The sequence below is a fragment of the Aquarana catesbeiana genome, linkage group LG13, assembly GCF_042186555.1.
Source record: "Aquarana catesbeiana isolate 2022-GZ linkage group LG13, ASM4218655v1, whole genome shotgun sequence".
NCBI lineage: Eukaryota > Metazoa > Chordata > Amphibia > Anura > Ranidae > Aquarana > Aquarana catesbeiana.
The window spans coordinates 55,086,951-55,104,421 of NC_133336.1; the positions used below are offsets into that span (position 1 = coordinate 55,086,951).

General features: G+C 41.5%; 1 protein-coding gene across 4 annotated transcripts in view; it reads left to right on the forward strand.

Moving 5' to 3' along the window:
* Positions 1 to 17,471, forward strand: part of CEP170B (centrosomal protein 170B) — a 161,130-nt gene that overhangs the window by 105,775 nt on the left and 37,884 nt on the right. The gene's annotated exons all lie outside the window — the stretch shown is intronic.

The window sequence follows — 17,471 nt, forward strand, 5'->3', positions numbered from 1 at the left end:
GATATAGATATTCAAGCAATACTAATACACTCCAGTTGGATGCAGTAAAACTCGTCCTAAGATCATATGTTTGGAAAACCAACGCGTTTCAGGGGGTCATACCCTTTCCTCAGAGCTGAATCAACTTCATGATGAATGGCCTTTCAAATGGTCACAAATCTATGGGTCACCTCCCACAGGAAGCTAGCAGATGGGCAGAGCTCAAAACAAAAACAAAAAAACGGGCTTGATGAGTGATTGCCTTGGAAAGGGGGCAGACATGTGGTGCAGTCATGGTTGGAGGCACACACTACTGTAGACATACATTCATGTACCAATGCTATTTTCTTGTGCTTATCCGGATCAGGCAATATTGTACATTTTTGACACATTATGGTTAGTTTTTAAATCCCGTGTACATAGAGGCTGTATACATATGGTTGCCATTTGCTCAATAGTGTAAACCAGGGGTCTCCAAACTTTCTAAACAAGGGACCAGTTTACTGTTCTTCAGACTTTAGGGGGGCCTGACTGTGGCCATTGGGAGTAAAAAAAAGGTCTGACATCAGCGGAGAATAAACAATGTCCTATCTTTGGTGTCAGTGGAAGGTGTTGTGCCCCATTGTTGGTGTCATTGGGAGGATTCATGCCCCATCATTGTTGTCATTGGGCACAGTTGTTGGTGTAATTGATAGGAATTGTGCCCCATGGTTAGTGTCATTGGGAGGAATTGTGCGCCTTCACTGGTGGTAGTGGGAAGGAAAATGATGTCCCATTGTTGGTATTAGTGGGTTATATAGTGCCTCAAAGGCCAGATAAAAGCAAGTGGAGGGCCACATCTGGCCCCCGTTTGGAGACCACTGGTGTAAACAATTTAATTGCAATTGATTTTATATTTTTTTTGTTTTGCGCCTTTTTTTATTTTTTTTTAGGATATTGTGTGTTTTTAGGATATTGTGTGCGCGTGCGTGTGTGTGCGCGTGTGTGTGTGTGTGTGTGTGTGCGCGCGTGTGTGTGTGTGCGCGCGTGTGTGCGCGCGTGTGTGTGTGCGCGCGTGTGTGTGTGCGCGCGTGTGCGCGCGCGTGTGTGCACGTGTGTGTGTGTGCGCGCGCGTGTGTGCGCGTGTGTGTGTGTGCGCGCGCGTGTGTGTGTGTGCGCGCGTGTGTGTGTGTGCGCGCGCGCGTGTGTGTGTGTGTGTGTGTGTGTGCGTGTGTGTGTGAGCTCCACCCATCTGCTAGCTTCCTGTGGGAGGTAACCCATGGATTTTTGGCCATTTAAAATGCCATTGATTGTGAGGTTGGTTCAGCTCTGAAGAAAGGGGCATGACCCCAAAACACATCAGTTTCCAACCATTTGGTCCTAGGACACGTTTTACTGCATGCAGCTGGAGTGTATTAGTAATGCTTGAATTTTTTTATCAGCAGGTGAGTATCCATTTGTCGTTTTGGATTCAATACATTTTATTTATGTAATACACAAGGTTTTTGTGCCCTCCTGCCTGTTTTTTGCAGTGTGTTTAGAAGACTCCCGGTCTGTGGAGGGCTGCACCCTTGAGTTGCATTTTGGATAGAAGCAATAGAAGAATACCCCTGATTGTAGCGCTGGAGTGTTTTTTGGAGCATGCAGTATACTCTGCCTAATGGTTAATCCAGGAGTTTTGCTGATTGGAGGAAAAAAACACAAAGAAAACATCACCAAAGATTTTATGTTCCTTCACCGTTCAATCACAGGCTACATTGCGTTACCTGAAGTAGGGAACAGTAAATGGTCAGAACTATGTATAGTCTTTGACTTAGAAAAATGTTGAGTCTAAAAATCAAAGCGCCAAACCAAAGTATTAGAGTCCAAAATAGGGTTTTATTCCAAACATGTAATAAGTGCAATAATTAACGCGTTTCATGGGCCACATGTTCTGAAGTAAAAGCTTTTTGTTCCACCTTGTTTTTTCTTAGACTGATGGCTTAAAATGTCTTGCTAAAATTACAAACACCATTCCCTATGTTTAACATATATTTCAGCTGTATGTTTGCCTACACCTACGCTTTAAAGAGAGATTGTGCAAGGACATGGCCGATGTCCATGTGTGCTTCTATTAAGATGATTTTACGTATAATGTGTTGAGAATGATGTAAAGAAATGTGCTATTGTTCATAGTTGCAGAGAGGAAAATGTTGATTTTAGCTGAATGCAAAAAAAAAAAAATGATTCTCAAACAATGTAAGTTTCAGGAATACGAAGATGGTAGCTCTTGTATTCAAATGAATTGGTTTTTCCAAACTCTTGGTAGCACACTAACCTAATTCCATTGTCTGTACTTTGGGTCGCAAACACCTAGTTTATTACCATAAATAAGTTTATTGAATCCAAATCGACAAATGCATACTCACATGCTGATATAGATATTCAAGCAATACTAATACACTCCAGTTGGATGCAGTAAAACTCGTCCTAAGATCATATGTTTGGAAAACCAACGCGTTTCAGGGGGTCATACCCTTTCCTCAGAGCTGAATCAACTTCATGATGAATGGCCTTTCAAATGGTCACAAATCTATGGGTCACCTCCCACAGGAAGCTAGCAGATGGGCAGAGCTCAAAACAAAAACAAAAAAACGGGCTTGATGAGTGATTGCCTTGGAAAGGGGGCAGACATGTGGTGCAGTCATGGTTGGAGGCACACACTACTGTAGACATACATTCATGTACCAATGCTATTTTCTTGTGCTTATCCGGATCAGGCAATATTGTACATTTTTGACACATTATGGTTAGTTTTTAAATCCCGTGTACATAGAGGCTGTATACATATGGTTGCCATTTGCTCAATAGTGTAAACCAGGGGTCTCCAAACTTTCTAAACAAGGGACCAGTTTACTGTTCTTCAGACTTTAGGGGGGCCTGACTGTGGCCATTGGGAGTAAAAAAAAGGTCTGACATCAGCGGAGAATAAACAATGTCCTATCTTTGGTGTCAGTGGAAGGTGTTGTGCCCCATTGTTGGTGTCATTGGGAGGATTCATGCCCCATCATTGTTGTCATTGGGCACAGTTGTTGGTGTAATTGATAGGAATTGTGCCCCATGGTTAGTGTCATTGGGAGGAATTGTGCGCCTTCACTGGTGGTAGTGGGAAGGAAAATGATGTCCCATTGTTGGTATTAGTGGGTTATATAGTGCCTCAAAGGCCAGATAAAAGCAAGTGGAGGGCCACATCTGGCCCCCGTTTGGAGACCACTGGTGTAAACAATTTAATTGCAATTGATTTTATATTTTTTTTGTTTTGCGCCTTTTTTTATTTTTTTTTAGGATATTGTGTGTTTTTAGGATATTGTGTGCGCGTGCGTGTGTGTGCGCGTGTGTGTGTGTGTGTGTGCGCGTGTGTGTGTGTGTGCGCGCGTGTGTGCGCGCGTGTGTGTGTGCGCGCGTGTGCGCGCGCGTGTGTGCACGTGTGTGTGTGTGCGCGCGCGTGTGTGCGCGTGTGTGTGTGTGCGCGCGCGTGTGTGTGTGTGCGCGCGTGTGTGTGTGTGCGCGCGCGTGTGTGTGTGTGTGCGCGCGTGTGTGTGTGTGTGTGTGTGTGTGTGTGCGTGTGTGTGTGAGCTCCACCCATCTGCTAGCTTCCTGTGGGAGGTAACCCATGGATTTTTGGCCATTTAAAATGCCATTGATTGTGAGGTTGGTTCAGCTCTGAAGAAAGGGGCATGACCCCAAAACACATCAGTTTCCAACCATTTGGTCCTAGGACACGTTTTACTGCATGCAGCTGGAGTGTATTAGTAATGCTTGAATTTTTTTATCAGCAGGTGAGTATCCATTTGTCGTTTTGGATTCAATACATTTTATTTATGTAATACACAAGGTTTTTGTGCCCTCCTGCCTGTTTTTTGCAGTGTGTTTAGAAGACTCCCGGTCTGTGGAGGGCTGCACCCTTGAGTTGCATTTTGGATAGAAGCAATAGAAGAATACCCCTGATTGTAGCGCTGGAGTGTTTTTTGGAGCATGCAGTATACTCTGCCTAATGGTTAATCCAGGAGTTTTGCTGATTGGAGGAAAAAAACACAAAGAAAACATCACCAAAGATTTTATGTTCCTTCACCGTTCAATCACAGGCTACATTGCGTTACCTGAAGTAGGGAACAGTAAATGGTCAGAACTATGTATAGTCTTTGACTTAGAAAAATGTTGAGTCTAAAAATCAAAGCGCCAAACCAAAGTATTAGAGTCCAAAATAGGGTTTTATTCCAAACATGTAATAAGTGCAATAATTAACGCGTTTCATGGGCCACATGTTCTGAAGTAAAAGCTTTTTGTTCCACCTTGTTTTTTCTTAGACTGATGGCTTAAAATGTCTTGCTAAAATTACAAACACCATTCCCTATGTTTAACATATATTTCAGCTGTATGTTTGCCTACACCTACGCTTTAAAGAGAGATTGTGCAAGGACATGGCCGATGTCCATGTGTGCTTCTATTAAGATGATTTTACGTATAATGTGTTGAGAATGATGTAAAGAAATGTGCTATTGTTCATAGTTGCAGAGAGGAAAATGTTGATTTTAGCTGAATGCAAAAAAAAAAAAAATGATTCTCAAACAATGTAAGTTTCAGGAATACGAAGATGGTAGCTCTTGTATTCAAATGAATTGGTTTTTCCAAACTCTTGGTAGCACACTAACCTAATTCCATTGTCTGTACTTTGATCACTGGTTTTATATGTGTCCCTGTCCTATTAAACCTTGAGGTCTCCATGTACACATCTTCCACTTGATAGTCATCTGTCAAATCTCTCTGTGAGTCTGATGGGTGTGGTGGTTGCTGAATACACTGTGCTGGACTTACTATGGCAGACCCTTGGCCATGAGTACAGGGTGTCTGTCAATGTATGATCCAGCACTGGATGTTACTGATGGCTTTCAAATGAAGCTCCTAAGGCTCGATACTTGTGCACATGGAGTCTAAGGAACAAGATTAATAATTGTAGATTTCCCAAGGAGCTATTTAAAAATGTGTGGTGAACTGCAAGTAAATTTGATTAGTGGAAAAAAAATTGTATTTTGGTAAAAATGACTACTTAAAAATCGGACCTTATTTATCATGATGTCTCTATTGAGTCAGTCTCTGTCTGATGGCGAAAAAAATAATAATCTGAGTTGGGAGGACTAGTGTGCAACCTGGTAGTTATTTCAGACAGTTGAGTGAATTTTTCAGAATCTTTTTAGATTCTTCAGTTGACATACAGTGCGGAAAATAATTATTTGATCCCCTGCAAATTTTGTAAGTTTGTCCACTTACAAAGAAATTAAGGGTTTATAATGTTTATCATAGCTATATTTTAAATGATAGAGACAGAATATCAACCAAAAATCCAGAAAAAAAAACACATGATACAAATGTTATAAATTAAGTTGCAGTTCAGTGAATAAAATAAGTATTTGATCCCCTACCAACCAACAATAATTCTGGCTCCCACAGACTGGCTACAGTATGTGCTCATGTTGTACACAGATTAGTCCTGTCAGTTTAATAAGGTGCGCCTAACAACTCATTATGTGTATAAAAGACACCTGTCCACAGAATCTTTCTTCCATTCAAACCTCACCATCATGGGCAAGACCAAAGAGCTGTCAAAGGACATCTTGGACAAAATGATTGTAGACCTGCACAAGGCTGGAATGGGCTACAAGACCATCATATTATAAATTTAGTTGCCGTTCATTGAGTAAAATAAGTATTTGATCCCCAAGAAAAACATGACTTAGTATGTGGCAAAGTCAGCCTGTACCTTAAGCAGAGAAACAGCCCAAAGTATAATGTTTCCACCTCCGTGGCTGACTTCAGGGATGGTGTTCTTAGGATCATAGTTATCATTTTTCTTCCCCCAATCACGGCGAGTCGAGTTAATGCCAAAGAGCTCAATTTTGGTCTCATCTGACCACAGCACTTTCTCCCAGTCCTTCTCTGAATCATTTAGATGTTCATTTGCAAACTTCAGGGCCTATACATGTGCTTTCTTGAGGAGGGGGACCTTGTGGGAGCTGCATGATTTCATTCCATGGCGGTGTATTGTGTTACCAGTGGTTTGTTTGGTGACTGTGGTCCCAACTGCCTTGAGATCATTCACAAGCTCTGTAGTTCTGGGCTGATCCCTCACTTTTCTCATGATCATCCTTACCCCATGAGATGAAACCTTGCATGGAGCTCCAGACTGAGGGGCTATTGATGGTTATTTTGTATTTCTTCCATTTGTGAATAATCGCTCCAACAGTTCTCACCAGGCTTCTTGCTGATGGTCTTGTAGCCCATTCCAGCCTTGTGCAGGTCTACAATCGTCGTGTCCCTGTTGTCCTTTGACAGCTTATTGGTTTTGCCTATGATGGTGAGGTTTGAATGGAAGAAAGAGATTCTGTGGACAGGTGTCTTTTATACACATAATGAGTTGTCCTTAGGAGAACCTTCTTAAATAGACAGGACTAATCTGTATACCACATGAGCATATACTGTAGCCAGTCTGTGGGAGCCAGAATTATTGTTGATTGGTAAGGGATCAAATACTTATTTTGCTCACTGAACTGCAACTCAATTTATAACATTCATTTGTATCGTGTTTTTTCTGGATTTTTGGTTGATTTTCTGACTCTATCATTAAAAATACACTTTTGATAAAAATTATAGATCCTTAATTTCTTTGTAAGTGGGCAAACTTACAAAATCTGCAGGAGATCAAATAATTATTTTCCCCACTGTAAATAACTTCCCTGTTGGCAGTCAGAGGGTCGTGTTTCATGGGTTCAAGAAAAACAGTATTATGATGCCCTAATATATGCAGGTATGTCTTGGAGAATATCAGAAATAATATCAGCAACGAGATCATGCCTATGTTATCGACAATTTGAATCTATCACAATCCTTTTGTGAGAAACCTCAGTCTTGAGCCCATGCTGTTAAATGCAATAACATTTTTGGATAGCAGAAAATGTACTCCCCTGTAACTGACATGCAGCCCAGATGTGACAGCTTCCATATGGGTAAAATTAGGGTCTAGCCACAAGAATTTTTATTTTATGACAAATCCTTTCTACAGAGAACCAGCAAAAAATGGCAATTAAAATTGTCCCCACTAGTTATAACCGTGTAGGCTTGCCTCTCAAAATTGTGTGTTTGTGCTGTTATTCACTTGTATTCGCTTCCTGGCAGAGCAGAAAGTCAGCCCAATATCCAGATGCTAAATCTACAAATAATTCAAATATTTGTGTGTGGATCAAAGAGAAGCAGCGCCACTCCATGTACAATCCGCTGGTTCCTTGATGCGGCAGGTGCTGGACCCAAAGAGCTTGTCCTGCTTGGTATAAGAGCAAGGCCACACTCTGGTTATTCGAAAAAGTCCAATTGGGGTGAAACACGTTAGAAGGGTGTGGCCCATGGACAGGGACTGTATCAGAAGCCAGTTTGATTGAATAAACCTATGGTGTGATGTCAGAATGTGGCCTTCTGCTTTATTAGGGAGAGAATACGGTACATCTTTAAAAAAGATTATTTGTGAGAAGCTAGACTGAAATTTTATAACAATTCCAGAACATAGATTCGGATGATTACGGGGACCTATTGGTGACAGGTACACCATCATATTTGCCTGGAAAATGAGGACGGTAGACATTTGACCCCTTTGTTAGTGTGATAACATCTGTTACATTTCTAGTGCCCTGAAGCTCAAACAAGCTTTTGAATAATTTATTTGTCCAATTGGCAGTGTTCAGATTTTGCTTTTTGTATTTTGCAAATTGTGGACACATGGAAAGCTATGTAAGCTTTCCATTAAGAGATCTACAGATAGTCAGAGAAGAGCTGCAGAGACCAATATCTGAAAAGAAGATTCTGAAGCCTCTGTAGGCCGAATGAAGCAAGAACAATAATAAACATTCTCACAAAGTTGAGGGTTTTATTGACCTTCTTTACAATTACAAATTTGTCAAGAGGGTGGAGCTGGACTAGAAATGTCAAAGAAGGAAGACTTCTTGTAAACAAGGATTAACTCGCACAATATTTGCTGATTTCATAACCATGTGATAGCTTTTACTTCTACACTGCCCTTATATTAGTCATTGTGGCAGTCTGTTTAGTACATCTGTCACCTTCATACACCAGACTGAACTTTAGCTTTGGCAGATGCCATCTACTCTTTAATTACTGGAATGAACATTTAGTTGGTCCTTGTCCACTGATGGGCAGTCCTTGTCCACTAATGGGCAGCATTCTCAAGAATATAGCTTTAACTTCACACATGAGTTGCCTTTGGAACCTTGAAATTGTTCTTTAGATGGATTTTTTTTTTACAGCATACATTATATTATCAAAAGTATTGGGAAGCCTGCCTTTACATGCACATCATTTTTAATGGCATCCCAGTCTTAGTCCATAGGGTTCAATATTGCGTTGACCCACTCTTTGCAGCTATAACAGCTTCAACTCTTCTGGGAAGGCTGTCCACAAGGTTTAGGAGTATGTCCATGGGAATTTTTGACCATTCTTCCAGAAGCGCATTTGTGAGGTCAGGCGCTGATGTTGGACAAGAAGGCTTGGTTCGCAGTCCCCGCTCTAATTCATCCCAAAGGTGTTCTATTGGGTTGAGGTCAGGACTCTGTTCAGGTCAGTCAAGTTCCTCCACCCCAAACTCGCTCACCCATGTCTTTATGGACCTTGCTTTGTGCACTGGTGGGCAGTCATGTTGGAACAGAAAGTGGCCATCCCCAAACTGTTCCCACAAAGTTGGGAGCATGAAATTGTCCAAAATGTCTTGGTACGCTGATGCCTTAAGAGTTCCCAAATTGCCATATTGCCAAAAGTATTGGGCCAACCTGCTAAATCATTTGGTGGAGGGGGGATTATGGTGTGGGGTTGTTTTTCAGAGGTTGGGTTTGGCCCCTTAGTTCCAGTGAAGGGAACTCTTAAGGCGTCGGCATACCAAGACATTTTGGACAATTTCATGCTCTCAACTTTGTGGGAACAGTTTGGGGATGGCCCCTTCCTGTTCCAACATGACTGCACACCAGTGCACAAAAAAAAGTTAAAATCCTGCGCTTATCCTACTCTCCTGGTGAAGGTGAAGTGTGACTATTGAAATGGAGAAATCAAACACATAAATAAATGAAAATGTATAGATAAAGAAAAGCTGCAACCTAAATGGTCCGAACCCCTACCACAAGCATAGATAATTAAAAGAAACAGGTGTGCTAATCTATAAGAATATTCACAGTGCAAAAATACACACGACAAAAATTTAAGGGCATAAAGTCCACTCCTACAAAAACAAGTGTATAAAAATAAATAAAAACATTTGATGAAATGACTCAAAGTGAAAAATATACGAGTCAGTTCATTAAATGTGCATTAAAAATGTCCAACTGGCAAACTCTTCTACAGAAGGGAACTAAGTGAACCAAGAATGTGAAAACGTCTGTGCTCTTCAAGGGTGTTGGGTGAACCAAATACAAGGGAACTTCAGTGCTCTTCAAAACACAAAGACTTTAATATCCCATTACCACATAGATTCACTTCTTACCAGATAGCAGTAGTTTCAAGCATTGGATAATAATCCCACCATGCTCCAACAGACTGGGCTGTAAAAACGAACCAAATTCCAGATAACAGCGTTATCAGACACTGGACAATGATCCCATCAGGCTTCAACACCTTAAGCTGTAAAAGTGGACCCGGTTTTTCAATGAACGCAGGAATCACGGTATCTTTGGAAAAACTGATATCCAATCTGGCAGCTCAAGGATAAATCCCAGAGCATAAGGAAAGTAGAAGAGTAGCCTCGTAGTGCAATACACCAGTACACAAAGCACAGTCCATAAAGACATGGATGAGCGAGTTTGGAGTGGAGGAACTTGACTGGCCTGCACAGAGTCCTGAGCTCAAACCTATAGAATACCTTTGGAATGAATTAGAGCAGGGACTGCGAGCTAAGGCCTACTCGTCCACATCAGGGCCTAAACTCACGAATACGCTTCTGGAAGAATGGTCAAACATTCCCATAGAGACACTCCTAAACCTTGTGGACAGCCTTCCCAGAAGAGTCGATGCTGTTATAGCTGCAAAGGGTGGGCCAACTCAATACTGAACCCTACTAGAACTGGGATGCCATTAAAGTTTGTGTGTAAAGTCAGGTGTCCCAATACTTTTGACAATATAGTGTAGTTGAGCCACAGAGGGAACTATGTTGGTGTTTGGTATTAAGGTACCCTTTATGCTGACCATACCATAATAGATTTATGCGAACATGCAAAATGTCTCTGTACAGTCGACAACTTGACCAATGTCTTTGTACTGTAAAGTACTTCAAAATTTCTATTGCTTTTAAAAGTCAATTTTGGTCAAGAAAATTTTCCACCCTGTTCCTTCTAATTTTTTGGTACTATAGTCGAAAACAAACATTGATTAGACCCAACTATTTGAAAATCCAATTAATGTTCTGAAAACAAAAATTAAAAAAAAAATTCTACTAGTGCATTGCCAGCTTTGGACATCTAATGACGATCTCTTTCTCTGGCTGTTTTTAAAAGGAAGACCTAAAGTGACCAATGGCAGATATTGCCTAAAAGCAAACAATGGAGGTGCCGTACAAATTGACACAATCGCCGTTTTATTATAGCCACCTTGGGGACACCATTGGGCTAGCCATAGACTGTTCGAATCTCGACCGGCAACCCATGGTTGCAAGAAAAGAAATTTGCACTGTCTATGGCCTGCCTTAGGCCCATGTCAAACTGTTGATTTTGCTTCAGAGATTTGTAGTAGGTACATAATCTATATCTTTTGCATTTTTGCTATGTAAAAAATGCATTGCAGTCAACAATAGGTCTATGGCCCAGAAATTCCAAGCGATCAATCAGCATCATTTAGAACTATTGACACAATTGCCATAACTCATGTTATCCAAAGCAGCTGTTGATCGATTGGGGCTCAACAACAATTTATAGCAGCCTAGACAAGCGTTTTTTTGGCTACAGAAGCAACTTTAAAGCCAACTACAAATTACCGGAGAAAACAGAGAGATTTTACAAAGTTGCTGATGTGATATGGCCCTTAGGCAAAGACCTACTGTGGCTAATAGTATATCTGGCTTGATCCCTGTGCTAGCACATGATGGCATTGTACAGCATGGACTCTTGCCAGTGGTAGGTTATAAGAGAGCCTAGAATCCAGTTAATTTTGTACTGGCTAACCTGATCTCATACATTTTCTGGTATTCTCTACACCTGCATGTGGTTAAAAATGATTGGAATGTTCAGAATGTTTTGAGGATGATATTATTTGCAGTGTCACCACATTTATTACATAGCTTCTTTTGCAGAACAATATATGTTTCTTTTGTTGCAAAAAATACAAAATTACTTTTCCTCCTATTTGGAACATGTTCTTTGGTAGGTTTTGCAAAGCCACCATTATTACAGAACTAAAAATCTCATCATAACTGCCATCATTTCACATTCTGTTATCTCTAACCTTCCATTATATCCAGAACAATTGATTCTTAGGGAAGGTTTTTCTTCTTTTGGTATCGGACACTTTTGGCTGCCTGAAAGGAATTCTATAGGCTGTCTTTGTACAACAAAAGAAACATTTATATGGTCTGTGAACCACCTCGATGAAATCCTGGATAATGTTTTCATTCTAAGGGCTAGATTTAGCAAACTTTGAATGGCTGCTAATAGTATGTAAAAAATAATTATATATACAGTGGGGACAGAAAGTATTCAAACCCCCTTAAATTTTTCACTCTTTGTTATATTGCAGCCATTTGCTAAAATCATTTAAGTTCATTTTTTTCCTCATTAATGTACACACAGCACCCCATATTGACAGAAAAACACAGAATTGTTGACATTTTTGCAGATTTATTAAAAAAGAAAAACTGAAATATCACATGGTCCTAAGTATTCAGACCCTTTGCAGTGACACTCATATATTTAACTCAGGTGCTGTCCATTTCTTCTGATCATCCTTGAGATGGTTCTACACCATCATTTGAGTCCAGCTGTGTTTGATTATACTGATTGGACCTGATTAGGAAAGTCACACACCTGTCTATATAAGACCTTACAGCTCACAGTGCATGTCAGAGCAAATGAGAATCATGAGGTCAAAGGAACTGCCTGAAGAGCTCAGAGACAGAATTGTGGCAAGGCACAGATCTGGCCAAGGTTACAAAAAAATTTCTGCTGCACTTAAGGTTCCTAAGAGCACAGTGGTCTCCATAATCCTTAAATGGAAGATGTTTGGGACGACCAGAACCCTTCCTAGAACTGGCCGTCTGGCCAAACTGAGCAATTGGGGGAGAAGAGCCTTGGTGAGAGAGGTAAAGAAGAACCCAAAGATCACTGTGGCTGAGCTCCAGAGATGCAGTCGGGAGATGGGAGAAAGTTGTAGAAAGTCAACCATCACTGCAGCCCTCCACCAGTCGGGGCTTTATGGCAGAGAGGCCCGACGGAAGCCTCTCCTCAGTGCAAGACACATGAAAGCCCGCATGGAGTTTGCTAAAAAAAACACCTAAAGGACTCCAAGATGGTGAGAAATAAGATTCTTTGGTCTGATGAGACCAAGATAGAACTTTTTGGCCTTAATTCTAAGCAGTATGTATGGAGAAAACCAGGCACTGCTCATCACCTATCCAATACAGTCCCAACAGTGAAGCATGGTGGTGGCAGCATCATGCTGTGGGGGTGTTTTTCAGCTGCAGGGACAGGACGACTGGTTGCAATTGAGGGAAAGATGAATGCGGCCAAGTACAGGGATATGCTGGATGAAAACCTTCTCCAGAGTGCTCAGGACCTCAGACTGGGCTGAAGGTTTACCTTCCAACAAGACAATGACCCTAAGCACACAGCTAAAGTAACAAAGGAGTGGCTTCACAACAACTCCGTGACTGTTCTTGAATGGCCCAGCCAAAGCCCTGACTTAAACCCAATTGAGCATCTCTGGAGAGACCTAAAAATGGCTGTCCACCAACGTTTACCATCCAACCTGACAGAACTGGAAAGGATCTGCAAGGAGGAATGGCAGAGGATCCCCAAATCCAGGTGTCAAAAACTTGTTGCATCTTTCCCAAAAAGACTCATGACTGTATTAGATTAAAAGGGTGCTTCTACTAAATACTGAGCAAAGGGTCTGAATACTTAAGCTGGCCATACACTATACAATTTTCCTGTTCAACTTTCCTTTAGATTTACCAAACCATATAATATGAGGTCAAACCTAAACCCTTTCAATTTGTATGCAATCAGACAGGCCCTTGCACTACATAGTTGAAGGTAAATCTAAAGGAAATTGAATCAGAAAATTGTATAGTGTATGGCCAGCCTTAGGACCATGTGATATTTCAGTTTTTCTTTTTTAATAAATCTGCAAAAATGTCAACAATTCTGTGTTTTTCTGTCAATATGGGGTGCTGTCTGTATATTAATGAGGAAAAAAAAAAACTTAAATAATTTTAGCAAATGGCTGCAATATAACAGAGTGAAAAATTTAAGGGGGTCTGAATACTTTCCATCCCCACTGTGCGTGTGTGTGTGTGTGTGTGTGTATGTATGTATATATATATGTATGTATATATGTGTATATAATACTATATTGTCAAAAATATTGGGCCTGGCTTTACACGCACATTAATGGCATCCCAGTCTTAGTCCGCAGGTTTTAATATTGACTTGGCCCCCATAATGGCTTAAACTCTTCTGGAAAGGCTGTGACCTCAACCCAATAGAACACCTTTGGGATGAATTAGAGCAGAGACTGCAAGCAAGGCCTTCTCGTCCAACATCAGTGCCTGACCTCACAAATGCGCTTCTGGAAGAATGGTCAAACCTTCCCATAGACACACTCCTAAATCTTGTAGACAGCCTTCCCAGAAGAGTTGAAGCTGTTATAGTTGCAATGGGTAGGACAACACAATATTGAACCCTACGGACTTAGACTGGGATGCCATTAAAGTTCATGTGCGTATCCCAATACTTTTGGCATATAGTGTATGTATGTCCATATAAATAAATAAATAAATAAATAAATAAATAAATATATATATATATATATATATATATATATATATATATATATAGTTCTGTTCTAGCATTGTGTCTAGATTAACTATCTTTAGTCTGTTTGCCAGTCAACTGTTATAAATCTAGCCTAATTGGTAATCATATGTTTCTTTCCTAAGAATTTCTAGGACAATGGGACATGTTACTTTTGAATCTCAAATTACCCCCCCCCCCCCCGAAAACCGGACAAAATTCAATCTATGGGTGCTCTGTCGACACCACTTAGCGCGTCAAAGGTTTTTCTATCAACTTTTTTTGAAGGAATCGAGTGTAAAATTGTTGGCTGAACCGTGATCACATCCAATCCGATGCAGTCACTGTTTGGATATTCAGACAGTCGCAGGTGTGAAGGGTTAGAATAAAATATCCAGCAGGGGTGATACTGTTTAGTGTGGATGGAGGAATCTAGTAGGCTGAATGAGAGAGATCCATACGTGCATGGCTAGCTTTAGGGCTATGACTCCTTTCACATTGGAGGCGTTTTTCAGGCACTTTAACGCTAAAAATAGCACCTGTAAAGCGCCTGAAAAAAAGCCTCATCTGTATTACCAGTGTGAAAGCCCGAGTGCTTTCACACTGGGGCGCTGCACTGGCAGGACGTCAAAAAAAGTCCTGCCAGCAGCTTCTTTGAGGCGCATTAGGAGCGGTGTTTACACTGCTCCTAAAGCGCCCCTGCCCATTGAAATCAATGGGCAGCGCCTTGGCAGCAGCGCTTTGTGGGCGCTTTTAATTCTTTATTCGGCCGCTAGCAGGGGTTAAAAGCTCCCTGCTAGCGCCCGAAAAGCGCAGCAAAAACGACGGTAAAGCACCGCTAAAACTATCGGCGCTTTACTGCCGACGCCCGGGCGCTGGCAGTGTGAAAGGGCTCTAAGCTACATGGGTGATTTTAATCTCTTGCCACTAAGAGATTGAACCACTTGTTGGCAGTCACCAGAATAGGCTAGAGCCACACAGGAGATTTTTTTTAGCTCAGTCCTGCTACTACAATTGCTAGTGATTTATCAATAGATAGAGCAAATGACTGCTAAAGAAATGGAACGCATTGGCATGCATGCATGGGAGGAATAGTGTCCCATCAATGGTGTCAGTGGGAGGAATAGTGTCCCATCAATGGTGTCAGTGGGAGGAATAGTGTCCCATCAATGGTGTCAGTGGGAGGAATAGTGTCCCATCATTGGTGTCAGTGGGAGGGATATTGTCCCATCATTGATGTCAGTGGGAGGGATTGTGTCCCATCTTTGATGTCAGTGGGAGGGATAGTGTCCCATCATTGGTGTCAATAGGAGGAATGGTGCCCCATTATTGGTGTCAGTGAGAAGAATTGTGCCCCATTGTTGGTTTCAGTGGAAGGAATGGTGCCTCATTGTTTGTGTCAGTGGGATGAATAGTGCCCCATATCAGTGAGAGGAATAGTGCCACAAGGGCTGCATTTTGGACGCCACTGGTATAGCCTATAAATTGCCTGGGCATGCATGTTGATACCTGTGGGACCAGCAGGAAAGGGCACCTGGCATGTCTAGAAGAAAACATTCGCCATTTGATAAAATGGTCCTACCCAGCTGTTCGCCATTTCCCTTGAGGCCAGTTAGCTGGGGAAGTCTGTTGCACTCTGATATCCCTGTTGATCATCCAAGCCTGTAAAAGTCGGATAAATTGGTTTACATGTTCATACTGTGTGAAAGAATCAGAAGTAACAATTTCCATTTTCCTGGAGGGTCTGTTAAATATATAATTTTTTTTCTACCTTTAGTATGAGAGCTAATATAGAAGTTGCTAATTTTGGTCATTTTTTTTTATTGTGGTATCTTTTACACATGAAAATGCTAGCAAACCATAAAAATGTCCTATGGAAAAACAAATTAGATATACAAATATGCTTAAAATTTCAATTCACTATTGCAGTTCCAGTTGTTAAGCAGTAAAGTACAGTCTGCACTGCCCTCCAGTGGAAATATGGACAGGAAGTCAAATGTTGATCGGGAAATGTCTCCGTCCTGAATCATCGATTTGAAAACTTTATTAGCTTAAATATCTGCACACAAATTTGTGCACTGGACAGGGAATACTACAACTCCTGAATCACAATTTGATTCGGGATCTGTGTGTTTCTCTGCAGATTAGACCAATTTAAAAAATAGCTAACCAGAATATTTTTTTATTTAACTTGTGCTTTGGGCTTATTTTATGTTAAAACAAACTGAATTTTACTGCAATTAAAAGATGAATCCAAAACTGATTTTGAGACCTTAAAAAAGACAGCTACTTGCTGTTGCCCTAAACTCCTATGACACATCCTAAAACATCTAAAGCCCAGGCATACGCTGTTCAAATTTCGTCCAGTTCCTGATGAACTAGCCAAAATTTGATCAGAGGGTGGTCCTGCTGGCTCCCTCCCACCTTACATCCCTTACGCCTTGTACACACTACTAAAAGTAGCTCCGGTCTGAGCTGCTGTACTAACAATCCGATGTTTGTGAATGAAGCCTCCAGCCTGAATGTGATAACCATATTATATCAGACATGGTGATCACATAAATGTGGAACATTCTGAATGGCTAATGATGGTTAGTGGGCGCAGCATAGATTAACATAAAGCACAAGCTTTGTGCATGGTAGCGTAAGGCTTGATTCACACTAATGCGTTTTTTGATGCATTTTGCAGAAATGCAGGGAATTTTTTTAACATGAGTTCCTATGTGCCTCTGCGTTTTTGGAAAGGGTCTTGTTAAAGGAGGCTTCCAGATTCCGATAAGCCCCCCACCTGCAGACCCCCAAAAAAACACTGGGCCAGGGTTGTCGGGAAGAGGCCCTTGTCCCCATCAAAGCACCCCCCCACCCCCCCATGTTGAGGGCATGCGGCCTGGTATGGTTCAGAAGAAAGGGGCCACCCTCTCGTCCCTTCCCTTACCTGACCTACCTGGTTGTATGTGTGGATTTTGGGGGGATCCCACGCCATTTTTTAATATATTTTTTTTACATTTTGGTGTGGGGGGGGTCCTCTCCGATTCCATACTAGACCCAAGGGCCTGGTATGGACCTGGGGGGGGCCCCATGCTGTTTTTTTTTTTCATGATTTTCTTTTAGCCAGCAATTTTTTTTTTTTTTTTTTTTTACATTCAGCTGTCAGCAGGGAAGCCCGCTGACAGCTGATGACTCATTGGTTGTTAGGACGCAGCGGCCAGCTTCCTGGCCCCCTCCATAGCAACCAGCTATATACAGTTTAAAAAAGAAAAATGCATATCGCGGTAAAAAAAACGCGTGTCCAAAAATGCAGTAAGCACTGCAAAAAGCACTGCAGAAACGCTCAAAAGCAACACACATAGATGTGAATGTGCATAGATGTAAATCGAGCCTAAGCCCCGTTTCACACTGGGGCGGCACGACTTGCAGGTCGCCTCACAC